Raw genomic sequence first — 15,751 nt, forward strand, 5'->3', positions numbered from 1 at the left:
ACTGTTTTTACTGATTTCTAATAAAACATAAAAAAAATCTGTTCTTATCAGTTTAATATCTGATACGTCCCCCATCGGGGGACCACATATTAAACGGATTTTTGGAACAGGGAGCTGGATCAGGAGCTTGCTCCGTCCTCTCCACGCATCGGCCCGGTATTGCAGCGCCTCCGGGAGCGGTGCACCACCTTCTCTCAGCGGTGAAAAGACAGACGTAGGTAGGTAGCGAGCGAGCAAGCGAAGTGGACTGGAGCTCCTTCTTCTCGGGTCTCGTCCCTCGTCCCCCATCTGTGTGTCTCTGTGTTCTGTCTCTCTCTCGCCCTCTCGGTTCCCGTGCTCCCTCTGTGCGCTTTCCCGCGTCTCGACTCTCTGGGCAAGCAGGCCGGCCCCCTTTTCGGCTCCCGTGCGTTTTCCCTCCAAAAAACTTAGGTTTTTCAGCCTTTTCCCAGGGAGGCAGGCGTGGCTTGCTTGCTTGCTTGCTTGCTTGCTTGCTTGCTTGCTTGCTTGCTTGCTTGCGTGTGTGTCCGTCCCCGTCCCTGCAGGCGGGCCCCTTTCGACAGCTGGGCGTTTTCCCTCCAAAAAACTTAGTATATCCACCTTTTCTTTCTTTTGTTTCGGCAGGCAGGCAGGCAGGCAGGCAGGCGTGTGTGCGCGCGCGTCCCCGTCCCTCCCTCCCTCCCGAGAGAGAGCTGCCCCTTGCCTCTGCCCGCAGGTGCTGGCGCTCGGCTTTCGCTTGCAGCCGGTTGGGCGCAGCTGCTGCCGGTGGGAGGGGCCTAAGCTAAGGAGGCCGGGCGGCTGGCGCCCCCTGCGGCTGCGGTCGTTGTCGGGCCGTTGACAGAAGATCAAAGAGCAGGGCCCCCGCCCGGGACTGGCAGGAAGGCAGGCGGGCAGGCAAGAGAGTGGGGGAGCAGAGTCCCGCGGCAGGCCTCTGGCTGCAGGGAGGCCGGCAGCTGCGCGGGTCCCGGGCTCCAGAGGAGTCGGCCTGCGCCACTGTGCGCCAGCGGAACGCCCGCGCGTCGGTCCGCGCCTTTGTGGGCATCGCTTCTCGGCCTTTTGGCTAAGATCAAGGTTCAAGTGGCCTGACCGCAGTTCCAAGATCTTAGTCCAGGGGGTCGGGAAGGCGAGGACGGATGCTGATGGGAAAGAAGGACGGCTGAAGGTTTGGAGCAAGAAGGTTGGAGTGACGGAGACGACGAGGAGGAGGAGGACGACGAGGAGGATTGCTGAGAGGTGAAGATTTGGACGGTGGTCATCTGGAGGTTGCGGAAGGAGCAGGAGCGACGGTTGGCCGGTGTTGATTGGAGCGATGGCAGGAGCGTTTGGACCGAGGAAGGAGCGGAGGAAGAACTCCCTTCGTTTCGTGGTGCGAGGACGAGAAGGCCTGGGAACATGGAACAGAGGGAAGTTTAAGGACTTGATTTTGAAACAATTTTTGAAAGTAAAGATGACGGATTTGGTGGTTTTGCAAGATTTTTGTGAGCGGGGGATTTTTGACTTGACTTTGATTTCGGAGTCTTTGGTTTGTGAACTATGGGAGGTGATACAGGCACGGAAGGAAGAGGCTCCTTTGAACCTCTTCAAAGTGGAACCGTGGTTTGCGGGGAACTTGAAGTGCATGACAGTTTTTGTGTTGGATCCCTTCGTTTCGGAGGAGGACATTGAGGGTTTTTTGAGGAAGCATGTGATACTGCATGGGAAAGGGAAGAAGGAACGGGATGAAGATGGCGTATGGACCGGGAAGAGGAAGTATTGGATGAGTCTACGGCAGTGTTCGATGGCGGAGGAGGGGGTGCTTCACCCCCCGGCGGTTTTTGAAATGGGGACAGACAGGGCATACCTGGTTTATCCAGGCCAGCCCCGTGTGTGTTGGACATGTTTTGAACTGGGTCATTATGCAATACAGTGTAAGAGTATGAGTTGCAGTCGGTGCGGATCAAGAAATCATAGGGCAAAAGATTGTGTAAGGTGTTTTGTATGTGGGGAAAGTGGTCATTTGCAAAGGGATTGTTTGAGGGAAAAGAGAAGAGTTACTGAACAGAAAGATAAGTTGATGGATCAGAAGGGGACCGGGAATGGTGGTGAGCGGGAAGGGGACAGAGTTGTTGAAAAGAAGGAGGGGTGTGTGGGATGGAAGAGGGTATGGAGAGTAGAGAAGAACATGGAAAAGAAAGGTGAAGTTGTGGGAGGAGGGCGGAGAGAGGATGATGCTGTGAATAGTCGGAGTGTGGAGAGTGTACGGTTGAGTAATATAGATGGAGACAGTGGTTTGGATGAATTGTCAGATGTGGTAAGTGAACTGACGAGTGAGATGGATGGAGATAGTGATGGTAGTGTGGATGGAATAGTTAAGGCGGGTGTGAAAGGTGATGAGAATGGGCAGCGGAGTACGAATGGGGATGATAGCAGACGGGGTGAAGAAAGAGAGAGTGAGCAGTGGGTGGTTCCGATTGTTCAGTGTATGGATAAGTATGTTGAAGAAGAAAAGAAGCAATGTACGTATCCGATGTGTATGTTTATGGGAAATGTTACTTGAAGGGAAGTGAGGGGAGGAAGATGGTGGAAGGAAGGTAGTTGAAGTAAGATGATGGTATTTGCATAAGGGGAGGGAATATGGAAATTAAGTCTATTTGGATTGTGGAGAATTATGGTTTTGGGAGGGAATGGATTATTGTGTATGGGGAAGGACAGGGTGAGGTTTGGTTTGTCGTGTAAGAATTTAAGTTTGAATTAGGCTGAGTTGTTTGGAATAAGAGGATAGTTTTATGTATGTTATGTTACCATGAGTTGTTGTACAGGTCTATAATTTTGGGTTGGTTCGTATTGTTTATGTTTTATTAGAATTCAGGTTGTTGTGTTTGTAATTATGGTTGAATTTATGTGAATGTGAATTAATGAACTTTAACGAACTGTTTTTCAATAAAAAAAAAAAAAAAAAAAAAAAAAATCTGTTCTTATCAGTTTAATATCTGATACGTCCCCCATCGGGGGACCACATATTAAACGGATTTTTGGAACAGGGAGCTGGATCAGGAGCTTGCTCCGTCCTCTCCACGCATCGGCCCGGTATTGCAGCGCCTCCGGGAGCGGTGCACCACCTTCTCTCAGCGGTGAAAAGACAGACGTAGGTAGCTAGCGAGCGAGCAAGCGAAGTGGACTGGAGCTCCTTCTTCTCGGGTCTCGTCCCTCGTCCCCCATCTGTGTGTCTCTGTGTTCTGTCTCTCTCTCGCCCTCTCGGTTCCCGTGCTCCCTCTGTGCGCTTTCCCGCGTCTCGACTCTCTGGGCAAGCAGGCCGGCCCCCTTTTCGGCTCCCGTGCGTTTTCCCTCCAAAAAACTTAGGTTTTTCAGCCTTTTCCCAGGGAGGCAGGCGTGGCTTGCTTGCTTGCTTGCTTGCTTGCTTGCTTGCTTGCTTGCTTGCTTGCTTGCGTGTGTGTCCGTCCCCGTCCCTGCAGGCGGGCCCCTTTCGACAGCTGGGCGTTTTCCCTCCAAAAAACTTAGTATATCCACCTTTTCTTTCTTTTGTTTCGGCAGGCAGGCAGGCAGGCAGGCAGGCGTGTGTGCGCGCGCGTCCCCGTCCCTCCCTCCCTCCCGAGAGAGAGCTGCCCCTTGCCTCTGCCCGCAGGTGCTGGCGCTCGGCTTTCGCTTGCAGCCGGTTGGGCGCAGCTGCTGCCGGTGGGAGGGGCCTAAGCTAAGGAGGCCGGGCGGCTGGCGCCCCCTGCGGCTGCGGTCGTTGTCGGGCCGTTGACAGAAGATCAAAGAGCAGGGCCCCCGCCCGGGACTGGCAGGAAGGCAGGCGGGCAGGCAAGAGAGTGGGGGAGCAGAGTCCCGCGGCAGGCCTCTGGCTGCAGGGAGGCCGGCAGCTGCGCGGGTCCCGGGCTCCAGAGGAGTCGGCCTGCGCCACTGTGCGCCAGCGGAACGCCCGCGCGTCGGTCCGCGCCTTTGTGGGCATCGCTTCTCGGCCTTTTGGCTAAGATCAAGTGTGTGGCCTGACCGCAGCTTGCATCTTAGCCAGGAGAAAGGGAGAGACGGATCGCTTGTTTCGGGGAGACTCGAAGCCTTTTTTTGCGTGGCGGTTTTTTTCCGGCCATTTTTTGACGATGGAGGGAGGAGCCTTTTCAAGAGAAGGAAGAGTGCGACATGCTGTGCGTTTTGTGTTACGAGACAACGGGGAGAAGACGGAGTTCACTTCAAGGGACAGTTTCGAGGACGAGGTGATCAGAGATGCCCTGCACCTGGAGCCTGAGGACGTGTTCTGCCTACAAGACTTCCCGGGTAAGAGGTGTTTTGACCTTTCGCTCAACTCAGAGAATCTTGTCAGGGGCGTTTGGGCAGAGGTGAACAGAAGGAAAGGAGAGAAACCTTTCGTGGACTACTATGTGGAGCCCTTGTTTGCCAGGGAGTTAAGAACCTTGACAGTGGCAATGTTTAACCCCTATATGCCTGAAGAAAACATAGTCTGTTTTTTGAAGCGCTTCGTGGATATTCAGGGCATAGGGGTGAAGATAATAGACAGGAAAAACTATTGGACAGGGAAGTGGCGTTACAGGGTGCGTTTCAGAGCGAATGGGTCAGCACCGGACGGTCTTTTGCACCCGCCTGCATCATTTGAGATAGGCTCCAACAGGGGGTACTTGTTCTATTACGGACAGCCCTCGGTTTGCAGGAGATGTAGGAAGGAGGGACATCATGTGGTGGATTGCAGGGAGCGAATCTGCAGAAGATGTGAGGGGGTTGGTCACCTATCTTCAGAATGCAAGGAAGAGAGGAGGTGTAATCTGTGCGGAGGTGCAGGGCATATATTTAAAGACTGTGCTTTACGGAAAAGGACTTTTTCAGAAGTCGTGAGTGGAGTTGCAGGTGAAAGACCAGGTGCTGCAAATGAAGAGGAGAGACGAAGAGAGGTGGATGAAGGTGGGGAGGCTGACAATAGGGAACCTGGAAAAAAGGGAAACCGAAGGTTTTCAAAAGATGGAAGCTTCTTAACGGTAGAAGAAGAGGAAACCGGAGAAGTGGTGAGAGGGGCAGAAGAAGGGGCGGAGCTCAATTTGCATATGCAAAGTGAGCTCACAGATGGAAGTTTTTCTGATAAGGACAGCTTTTCAGAGGTTTCAGAGACGCCAGGACTAGACTTTTTGAAAGCAGCTGCGATGGAAGTGGGACAGGAGGTGCAAAGTGTCCAGGAAGGGAGTTGGGGAGAGAGGATGGAGGAAGAGGAGGGAGAAGGGCCGTCGGTGTCTAAAAGATCCATAAAGAGGAAGGCACAAGGCTCAGATGCTCTAGTGGCCAAAAAGGCAGATAGAGGTACTGAGGATTTGTCACTGAGTGATACACCTGTCTCAGAGGTCCTGGTGGCAGTTTACACACCTGGAGAGGGTGAAGTCCATGATGAGGGACTTGTTCTGTCCCAGTCCAGAGATTGCTCAGTATTATCAGGAGCTTCTTGCATACCTGAAACGGATGAGGGCAACCAGGTACTTACCGGTGGTGGGGGTGTCCAGGCTGAGCAGAAGCTGAGGAGTGAGGAGGGCCTTTGGCTCGATTCGGACCTCCCCAGAGATTTCATCGACCTGTGCAAATGGAACGAAAAGAATAGAGATGTTCATTGGCCAGCCGGGTTTGAAGAACAGGATCTGCAGAAGAAAGGGATTAAGTACAAGTGTGAGTACCTTGGTAAAGAAGTGAGACGCATTCAAATATATGGAAGAACCCACTCAGAGATAGGTTCAAAAAAGTGCCTTTTCTCGGATTTAGTAAAGCAGTGGAGGAACAGTGCTGGGAAGGCAAAGGAAGCCTTTGCTTCAGGGGTGTACAGAAAGGAAGGAAGGTATGTGAAAAAGTTGGATGCCTCATCAGGTTTTTTAAAGAAGTGTGAATGGCAGAACGGAAATGTGAGGTTCCCGAACAAGGCGGGTGGAATCAAAAACGTACTCAGAAGATTTCCGGGAGTGAAACTCGAGAACGAAGGAGCGGCTAGGAGAATCACAAGATTGACTGTGAGTGGTCATCAAGAATCGGAAGTGCGGGACGCTTACATAGCGGTGATGGCCATTATAGATAAATGGGAAGAGAAAATGTAAAATAATTTTTCATGACCATAAAAGTCCTCACGTTAAACACCAGGGGGCTGAGGGACAAAGTGAAAAGGACAGCAGTCTTTCAGTCTTTGAGGATTTTTAATTTCGATGTCTGTCTTTTGCAGGAGGTTCATTTGAAAAATGATAATGATGTGGTCGGTTTTGCGCGTGAGTGGGATAGAGGTGATTCTAGGTGGAGTGTGGGTGGGGTTCACTCATCGGGTGTGGGTGTGTTGATTGGAAATCGGGATGTTTTAGTCGAAGGGAGTGTTGCAGTGGTACCGGGAAGAGTCTTAAGTGTTGATTTGTGCATTGGTGAGTGTAACTTTAGAATAGTGTGTGTCTATGCTCCTGCTGTAGGGTCAATGAGGGCAGATTTTTTTAAAGAACTGTTCCCTTTGTGTGCCACGAATAGGTTCCTGGTTATTGGTGGAGATTTTAATGTTGACCTCTTTAATAAGGAAGAGGCAGGGGCAAAGCAGCTGCGCACACTATTGACGCGCTTTAATTTAGTTGATAGTGCAGTGCGTTTCCGAGCAAAAGGGGTGGTACCTACCTGGAGAAACACAGCGGGTGTAGCGAAGCGCCTTGATTATGTTTTTGTATCCAGGGAGGTGGCAGTTGGTGGAGTAAACACTCATCCGGCCTGGCTTTCAGATCACGATATTGTAGAAGTGGATTTGAGCCTGGCAAGAGGAATGTATGGGAAGGGTGTATGGAGAATGAATGTTGAGGTGTTGGAAGAGAGAGAGTATGTAGATTGTATGAGTTTGTATTTGAACAGGTGGCGGGAAGAAAGGCGACAGCATGTTCCCACGTTGGAATGGTGGGAGCAGATCAAAAAGAAAATCAAAAAAGAAACGAGGTCATATTGTCGTGAGCGTCAGAAAAAGGTGAGGAGAGAGGGGAGACTGCTCCAGGAAGAGCTGAATAAGCTCTACGCTCTCCTTAACGAAGGAGTGCAAGTGGACATGGCTGAGGTGGCAGCCTCAAAAAGGAAATTAAGGGCATATCACGAGGAGAGGGCAAAGAATTTTATTTTTAAGGCCCGAGTTGACTCATCCCTGCAGCAAGGGACCTGTGTTTCTTATCTTTTTAGACAGGTGAGAAAGCAACAGGTTAAAAGAAGGCTGGACGGGATACAAGTGGATGAGAGCACAGTAGTAGCAGATAAAGAAGGCATGTTGGAGGCAGTGTTTGGTTATTATCAGAATCTCTTTTCTGAAAAGGAGATGGGAAGGGAGACAGATTTTGCCTCCCTGGATTGTATTGTCTCAAAGCTGCCAGAGGAGAGTAGGGCCCTCTTAGAAAGGCCGTTTACATTAGAAGAGCTCAGGGTGGCCTTAGCTGGCTCAAAAAATGGAAAGGTGCCTGGAATTGATGGTTTGCCATCAGAATTCTACAGGACCTTCTGGGGTATATTGGGGCCGATCTTGCTGGAGGTAATGAAGGAGGTTTTTTGCAAGGACGTTTTGGGAAGATCGATGCGTGAGGGGGTTTTGACTCTGCTGTATAAAAAAGGCCAACCGACAGAGTTAGCGAATTGGAGGCCTTTAACTATGCTTTGCTCAGACTATAAACTGTTCGCAAAGGTGTTAGTTAATAGGATGAAAGGGGTGTTGGACAAAGTGATTGGGAAAGATCAGACGTGTGGGGTCCAGGGAAGGAAAATTACCTGGTCATTGCAGTTGGTTAGGGACATAATAGCGTGGTCCGAGCAGAGGAATATCCCCCTTGCACTGGTGAGCCTTGATTTGGAGAAGGCCTTTGATAGAGTGTCACATAAGTTTTTGTGGGCCGTGATGGAGAGGATGGGTTTTGGCACACTTTTTATTAGGTGGCTAAAGACTCTGTATAAGCACGTAGGGAGTAGAGTGGTGGTGAATGGGTATCTTGGGAAATTGGTAGAACAGAAGGTGGGCGTGAGACAAGGTTGTCCTTTATCGCCTCTATTGTTTGTAATCTATTTGGAGCCTTTTGTTAGGATGGTTAACGCGAGCCCACGTGTAGAAGGAATAATGCTGCCTGGGAGTGGTGGGGGGAGGGTGAAGATGACTTTGTATGCTGACGATATCACTTTGATGGTAGGGTCGAAGGAAAGTCTGCAGGAGGCTCTGGGGATTTTCGATAGCTTCGCCCGGATATCTGGGGCAAAGTTAAATAGACAAAAAAGCAAAGTTAAATATTTTGGGTGTTGGAGGGACGAAAAGGGGAGTCTCTGCGACCTGAATTACTGCAGGGGTCCTTTGAAAGTTTTGGGGGTTTCTTTTAATGACCTGAGTACGATTCATAACAGCTGGCAAGAGGCATTGGAGGTGGTCAGGAAAAGGCTACTCCGATGGGGCGACAGAAGGTTTTCTTTCATCGAAAAGGTAATCATATTAAAAACAGACGTGTTACCCGCCCTCACGTTTTTAGCAAATGTGTATCCTATGCCGGCTAGGTATAACAGGTATCTGGTCAGAGAAGTTTTTAGTTTTTTGTGGAATAAAAAATATGAATATGTAAAACGTGTAGATATGTATAGATCCATAGAAAAGGGGGGTAGGTCAGTACCGAACATGCCGATCAAGTTAAATTGTTTATTTGTGTCTGGTTTGTGTAAAGCTTTGAAACAGCCGGTGTCTCATGATCATCAGTATTTTGTAAGATTTTGGTTATCAAACAGCATGCGCAGACTCACCAACTGGAAGAACGACGTCCCTCACGGTGAAGATCTGCCCTGGCATTACAGGCATGCAGTGTCCTGGACAAGGAAACATCTGGAGTCGGTGGACGAGTTGGAGATGCTGGATCACAGGGCACTGTATTGCGCTATAACAGAAAGAGAAGAAGCCAGGGTTGTGGGGGGCGTTGCAAATGAGATCTGGGGAAGAGTGCAGCCCAAGGGTTTGCGTTTGGACTGTCTAGACCTCAATTGGTTAACGGTATGGAAGAGACTTCCAGTAAGATCCGTATTATATAAACATAAGTTGACTAAACAAGTCGGGTGCCCTCGAACGGGATGTTGTGGCGAGGAAAGCATCGAACATGTATTTTGGTTCTGTAATTTTGCGCAAAAAGTGTGGGAAAAGAGTAAAATTGTTTTGGAAGCTATAGATAGCACCTTTACGATAAACCTTGCAACAATAATGTTTGGTATAAGGAGGGGGGGGAGAACGAAAGAAATGTGTTTTTTGTTATGGTTTTTAATTAGCTTTGTGAAAATAGAACTGTGGGCTGCAAGAAATTTGTTGGTGAAGAAGGGAGTGACATGTGATGTGGGAGGGGTGTGGAAAAAGGTATTGTGGGATGTCAGATGTATGGTGGCCAATGATAAAAGGAAGTTGAGTTTTCACGCTGTTAAAGAAAAGTGGAAAGTATTGGCCAATGTCTAACTATTGATGGTCTTGTTTATTGTAATCCCATGTTTTGATTGGTTTATGCAGTGTTTTGTTTGAGTTATTTGTGTGTCTATATGTTTGATTTTGGTGATTAATGAGGTTTCTGTGAACTTGTTTGTTGTTACTTTTTGATAATAAAAAAAAAAAAAAAAAAATCTGTTCTTATCAGTTTAATATCTGATACGTCCCCCATCGGGGGACCACATATTAAACGGATTTTTGGAACAGGGAGCTGGATCAGGAGCTTGCTCCGTCCTCTCCACGCATCGGCCCGGTATTGCAGCGCCTCCGGGAGCGGTGCACCACCTTCTCTCAGCGGTGAAAAGACAGACGTAGGTAGGTAGCGAGCGAGCAAGCGAAGTGGACTGGAGCTCCTTCTTCTCGGGTCTCGTCCCTCGTCCCCCATCTGTGTGTCTCTGTGTTCTGTCTCTCTCTCGCCCTCTCGGTTCCCGTGCTCCCTCTGTGCGCTTTCCCGCGTCTCGACTCTCTGGGCAAGCAGGCCGGCCCCCTTTTCGGCTCCCGTGCGTTTTCCCTCCAAAAAACTTAGGTTTTTCAGCCTTTTCCCAGGGAGGCAGGCGTGGCTTGCTTGCTTGCTTGCTTGCTTGCTTGCTTGCTTGCTTGCTTGCGTGTGTGTCCGTCCCCGTCCCTGCAGGCGGGCCCCTTTCGACAGCTGGGCGTTTTCCCTCCAAAAAACTTAGTATATCCACCTTTTCTTTCTTTTGTTTCGGCAGGCAGGCAGGCAGGCAGGCAGGCGTGTGTGCGCGCGCGTCCCCGTCCCTCCCTCCCTCCCGAGAGAGAGCTGCCCCTTGCCTCTGCCCGCAGGTGCTGGCGCTCGGCTTTCGCTTGCAGCCGGTTGGGCGCAGCTGCTGCCGGTGGGAGGGGCCTAAGCTAAGGAGGCCGGGCGGCTGGCGCCCCCTGCGGCTGCGGTCGTTGTCGGGCCGTTGACAGAAGATCAAAGAGCAGGGCCCCCGCCCGGGACTGGCAGGAAGGCAGGCGGGCAGGCAAGAGAGTGGGGGAGCAGAGTCCCGCGGCAGGCCTCTGGCTGCAGGGAGGCCGGCAGCTGCGCGGGTCCCGGGCTCCAGAGGAGTCGGCCTGCGCCACTGTGCGCCAGCGGAACGCCCGCGCGTCGGTCCGCGCCTTTGTGGGCATCGCTTCTCGGCCTTTTGGCTAAGATCAAGGTTTAAGCCGGCAAGCCCGCAATTCCGAGGTCTTAGTCAGAGGGTTGGGAAGGCGGAGGGAGGATTGGAAGAGCTGGAAGGAGTGGTGTCCGGAAGTGTTGGATTTGGAGAACCTGTGTGTGGCGGCGAGGACGACAAGGAGGATTGCTGGTGCGGTGGATGAAGGAGATTGGCGGTGAAGGACGGCGTTGTGCGGTGTTGGAGCGGAGCTGACGGGAGTCCGGCTTTGTGGTTTCGAGGATAGCGACGGGGGAGATGGAGCAGAATGGAAGGAAGTCGGCGCTGTTTCCTTGGCTGAAGGAGGAGAGGAGGAAGGACTCTCTCCGGTTTTCACTGAGGAGCCGCGAAGGACTGGAGACCTGGGACAGAGTTAAGTTCAAGAAATTTGTTTTGATTGACTGCTTGGATATATGTTTAGAGGATGTTCTGTGTTTACAGGACTTTTGTGTTCAAGGAATTTTTGAGTTGACCTTAGTGTCGGATGTCTTATGTTTTGACGTATGGAGGAAGGTACAAGAGCGGAAGGATGAGGCGCCAATTTGTTTTTTCCGAGTTGAGCCAATGTTTGCCGGGGAGCTTAAGACTTTGACTGTTCATATGGGTGATCCCTTTGTTCCGGAGGAGGATATAGTCTCCTTCCTACAGCAATTTGTGGATCTACAAGGAACAGGGAGAAAAGATCTGGAAGAGGATGGAGTATGGACTGGGAAAAGAGTTTACCGGATGAGGTTACGTCTGGGGAAGACAGCAGCAGAGGGGGTGATACACCCTCCTGCTTTTTTTGAGATTGGGACACACAGGGGGTACCTAGTGTATTCGGGGCAGCCCCTGGAGTGCTGGAAATGTGGCGAACGAGGACATTTCGCTAGGCAGTGTATGTCAGTGCGGTGTAGGCGGTGTGGGACAACAGGTCACTGGGCAAAGGAATGTATGCAGGGGAAGAGGTGTTTTTTATGTAAAGGATTAGGGCATGTGTCTCGAGTGTGTTTGAACGGTGGGATAGGGAGGGCTGGGGAGTGTGAAAGGGGCAGAGTGGTTGAAAAGAAGGTGGGGTGTGAGCAGGTAGATGTGTTGACGGAACAGAAGGGGACAGGGTCAGGTGTAGTGGATATAACAGAGTATGTTGTTAAAGAATTAGATAGGGAGGGTATGGACGGGAGAGCGGATAGAGATATTTGTGAGGTGGTGGAGAGGGCGAAAGATGTTGAGACTTTGAAGGTAGAAGAAGGAGAAAGAGAATGTGAGGGGAGTATGGGGAGGAACGAAAAGGAAGGGGTGGTGGATGAGAGAGAGGAGTTGGAACGTAAGAGGGGTGACATTTGTGATGATAGGGGGAGCAAAAGTTTGGGGAATGTGTCTGAGAGTTTGGTGGAATGTGAGAGTATGTGTGTGGTGGCGGCGAATGATGACGTACAAGCGGAGAGGTTGAAAGTAGGGGAAGTGGGAAGGATGTACAAAGATGAATGTGTGGAGAGAAAGGCGGGGTGTGAAAAGGAAGGAAAGAAGAAAGGTAAAGAAAGAGTGGAATCTGGAGAGGGAGGGGAGGAAGTGAAGGAGAGGAGTGATGAGGGTAATTTTAGGGACTTAGATAAAGGGGGGACGGGAAGGGGGGTTGGGAAGAGTAATTGTGAGTCGGTAGAGGGGTCGAGAAATGTAGAGGATGTGGGGAGGGTGTGTACAGGTGAAGGTGTTGTAAGCTTGGGAGAGAGTGTGAAAGAGGGGAAAGGAAAGTACAAGGAAGGACTTGAGATTGTGGATGTTACTGGCAGAATGTGGGAGAAGGCTGTTTTTCCCCCACACTGGCTGGAACGATTAAAGGGCAGAGAAATAGAATTTGAGGCCGTAGTAAGAGTAATGGAACAGAGGTTTCCAGGGAGTTCTATAAAGTATAAAAAGAAAGAGGATACTCCGGTTGAGATTTTGATAGTGGGAAGGAGCAAGGAGGAGTATTCGCAGATAGCGGCAGAATTAGGAATGGAATTGAGGAAGGTTTTTTCGAGTTTGGGGTCGTGATTTATGTTTAAGAATAATTTGGGTTTTGAGGAGGGTCGGCTCTTGTATAAGGGGTGGGATTGTGTTAATAGATAGTGTGTGTAAGTTTGGGGTATCTGTGAATTAGGATTCTGGGTCAGGTTTTGGTATAAGGGGTCTTATAGAAAGTAAGGGGAGTTTTTGCGTAATGGCATTTGGGTTTGATTTTGTGTGTGTAAGTCAAAGAATATGGATATGATTTGGGAATCTGAGGAGAGCCTGTTTTTTTGCATAAGGGGTGGGAACATGGAAATGGACAGGTGGATGTGAGTTTATGGTATTTTGTGAAGTGGTTTATAAGTTTGGGTTTTGGGATTACATGGGTATTGGTTTGTTGTATTTTGTATTTTTGTAATAAAAAAAAAAAAAAAAAATCTGTTCTTATCAGTTTAATATCTGATACGTCCCCCATCGGGGGACCACATATTAAACGGATTTTTGGAACAGGGAGCTGGATCAGGAGCTTGCTCCGTCCTCTCCACGCATCGGCCCGGTATTGCAGCGCCTCCGGGAGCGGTGCACCACCTTCTCTCAGCGGTGAAAAGACAGACGTAGGTAGGTAGCGAGCGAGCAAGCGAAGTGGACTGGAGCTCCTTCTTCTCGGGTCTCGTCCCTCGTCCCCCATCTGTGTGTCTCTGTGTTCTGTCTCTCTCTCGCCCTCTCGGTTCCCGTGCTCCCTCTGTGCGCTTTCCCGCGTCTCGACTCTCTGGGCAAGCAGGCCGGCCCCCTTTTCGGCTCCCGTGCGTTTTCCCTCCAAAAAACTTAGGTTTTTCAGCCTTTTCCCAGGGAGGCAGGCGTGGCTTGCTTGCTTGCTTGCTTGCTTGCTTGCTTGCTTGCTTGCTTGCTTGCTTGCTTGCGTGTGTGTCCGTCCCCGTCCCTGCAGGCGGGCCCCTTTCGACAGCTGGGCGTTTTCCCTCCAAAAAACTTAGTATATCCACCTTTTCTTTCTTTTGTTTCGGCAGGCAGGCAGGCAGGCAGGCAGGCGTGTGTGCGCGCGCGTCCCCGTCCCTCCCTCCCTCCCGAGAGAGAGCTGCCCCTTGCCTCTGCCCGCAGGTGCTGGCGCTCGGCTTTCGCTTGCAGCCGGTTGGGCGCAGCTGCTGCCGGTGGGAGGGGCCTAAGCTAAGGAGGCCGGGCGGCTGGCGCCCCCTGCGGCTGCGGTCGTTGTCGGGCCGTTGACAGAAGATCAAAGAGCAGGGCCCCCGCCCGGGACTGGCAGGAAGGCAGGCGGGCAGGCAAGAGAGTGGGGGAGCAGAGTCCCGCGGCAGGCCTCTGGCTGCAGGGAGGCCGGCAGCTGCGCGGGTCCCGGGCTCCAGAGGAGTCGGCCTGCGCCACTGTGCGCCAGCGGAACGCCCGCGCGTCGGTCCGCGCCTTTGTGGGCATCGCTTCTCGGCCTTTTGGCTAAGATCAAGGTTTAAGCCGGCAAGCCCGCAATTCCGAGGTCTTAGTCCAGGGGGTCGGGAAGGCGAGGGGAGGATCGGACGGACCGGAAGGAGTGGATTGCTGATGGTGGAACCTGGAAGACCGGAGCGGTGTGGACGAGGAGTTTGCTGAGGCGGTGGTCGGTGCTGGACGACGGCGTTTTGCTTGCCTGGAGGTTTCGGAAGGAGAGCTGAGGAGCGTTGCTGGAGTGATGGCTGGGCATCCCTGGGCGAGGAAGGAGCGGAGGAAGAACTCCCTTTGTTTCTCGTTGAGGAGCCGCGATGGACCTGCTTTTTGGAACAGAGATAAGTTCAAGAATTTGGTTTTGATTCAATGCTTGGGTGTTGATTTGGCAGACGTATTTTGTCTCCAGGATTATGTTGCTCGGGGAGTGTTTGAACTAACTCTTGCGACAGAAGCCTTGTGTTTTGAAGTATGGAGAAAAGTTCAGGAGAGGAAAAATGAAGATCCTGTTAAGTTTTTTCGTGTTGAGCCAATGTTTGCTGGGGAGCTTACCGTAATGATGGTGCATGTTTTCGACTCATTTGTTCCGGAGGAGGATATTGTGTCTTTCTTACAGCAGTTTGTGGATCTGCAAGGAGCAGGGAAGAGGCACTTGGATTCCGATGGCGTGTGGAACGGGAAGCGGACGTATCTGATGAGACTGCGACTGGGGAACACGGCGGAGGAGGGGGTGATACATCCCCCTGCTTTCTTCGAGATCGGGACTCACAGGGGTTACCTGGTGTATTCTGGGCAGCCCCTTGCTTGCATGTTATGTGGAGAACGTGGACATTTTGCTGCACAGTGTGCGTCAGTGCTCTGTAAACGGTGTGGGAAAACGGGTCATGTGGCTAGGAACTGTGTTCAAGAGAAGAAGTGTTATCTGTGTGATGAGCCTGGACATGGACATCGGTTTTGTACGAAAAATGTGAAGAAGAGGGTTAATACAAGTGGTGTAGGGGAAGGAGGAATTTCTGTTTCTGAAGGTGTGGTATTGTGTAGGGAGGATTTTATAGATAGTGATGATGAGAGACAGTATTTAGTTTTTGAGGAAGAGTGTAGACGGGAGGATGGGAATTTTGGGGAGAGTAGGAAAGTGGAGCAGACGGGAGGGGAGGAAGTGGTAGAGAGTTTGAAGGTTGACGAAAAGAAGGGGGAAACTGATTGTGAAATAAGTATTCAGGATGCAGAACTTGAGAAGGAGTGGAATCAGTGGTGGAAGGAAAGAGAGAGGTGTATCTACTCTACTTGGCCACAGGAAGGGAAGAGGAAGGGGTTTAAAGTGGAGAAATGTACAAATGTTAAGCTGTCAGGAGATTTTGGGCAGAGTATGTACAAAAAGCGAATGATGGCTGTGACTCGTCATGTGGAGACAAAATATAAGCAATTCCGATTTGAGTATGCAATTCAGGACAAGGAATTTATTGGGTTTCGTGTGCTGGGGAAACCGAAAACGGATTGCAATGGTCCTTTCCGTGAATTCTGTGATACGATGTTTGAAGATGAAAGTCTGAGTGACATATCGGAAGATTCGGAAATGAATGTTTTTGAGGAGGTGAATTGAGTCTGGGGATGTAGTATCGATTTGTATAAGGGGAGGGGATAAGTTAATGTGGGGTTTTGAGAAGAGTGATGGTTGATTTTGTTGTGTAATAGTTTTTTTTGG

General features: G+C 50.7%; 4 non-coding genes across 4 annotated transcripts; all 4 read left to right on the forward strand.

Annotated features, from left to right (window-relative positions):
* Positions 1-190, forward strand: LOC148647585 (U2 spliceosomal RNA). The gene has a single exon (XR_015926880.1). It is a non-coding gene; the product is annotated as a U2 spliceosomal RNA (small nuclear RNA).
* A 2,715-nt stretch (positions 191-2,905) lies between these two features.
* Positions 2,906-3,097, forward strand: LOC148647586 (U2 spliceosomal RNA). The gene has a single exon (XR_015926997.1). It is a non-coding gene; the product is annotated as a U2 spliceosomal RNA (small nuclear RNA).
* A 6,477-nt stretch (positions 3,098-9,574) lies between these two features.
* LOC148647587 (U2 spliceosomal RNA) lies at positions 9,575-9,762 on the forward strand. The gene has a single exon (XR_015926951.1). It is a non-coding gene; the product is annotated as a U2 spliceosomal RNA (small nuclear RNA).
* Positions 9,763-12,997: 3,235 nt separating this feature from the next.
* LOC148647588 (U2 spliceosomal RNA) lies at positions 12,998-13,190 on the forward strand. Its single transcript, XR_015926903.1, has one exon. It is a non-coding gene; the product is annotated as a U2 spliceosomal RNA (small nuclear RNA).
* The last annotated feature ends 2,561 nt before the right edge of the window (positions 13,191-15,751 follow it).

This window comes from Lepisosteus platostomus, chromosome 15 (genome assembly GCF_059453375.1).
Source record: "Lepisosteus platostomus isolate fLepPlt1 chromosome 15, fLepPlt1.hap1, whole genome shotgun sequence".
Lineage (NCBI taxonomy): Eukaryota > Metazoa > Chordata > Actinopteri > Semionotiformes > Lepisosteidae > Lepisosteus > Lepisosteus platostomus.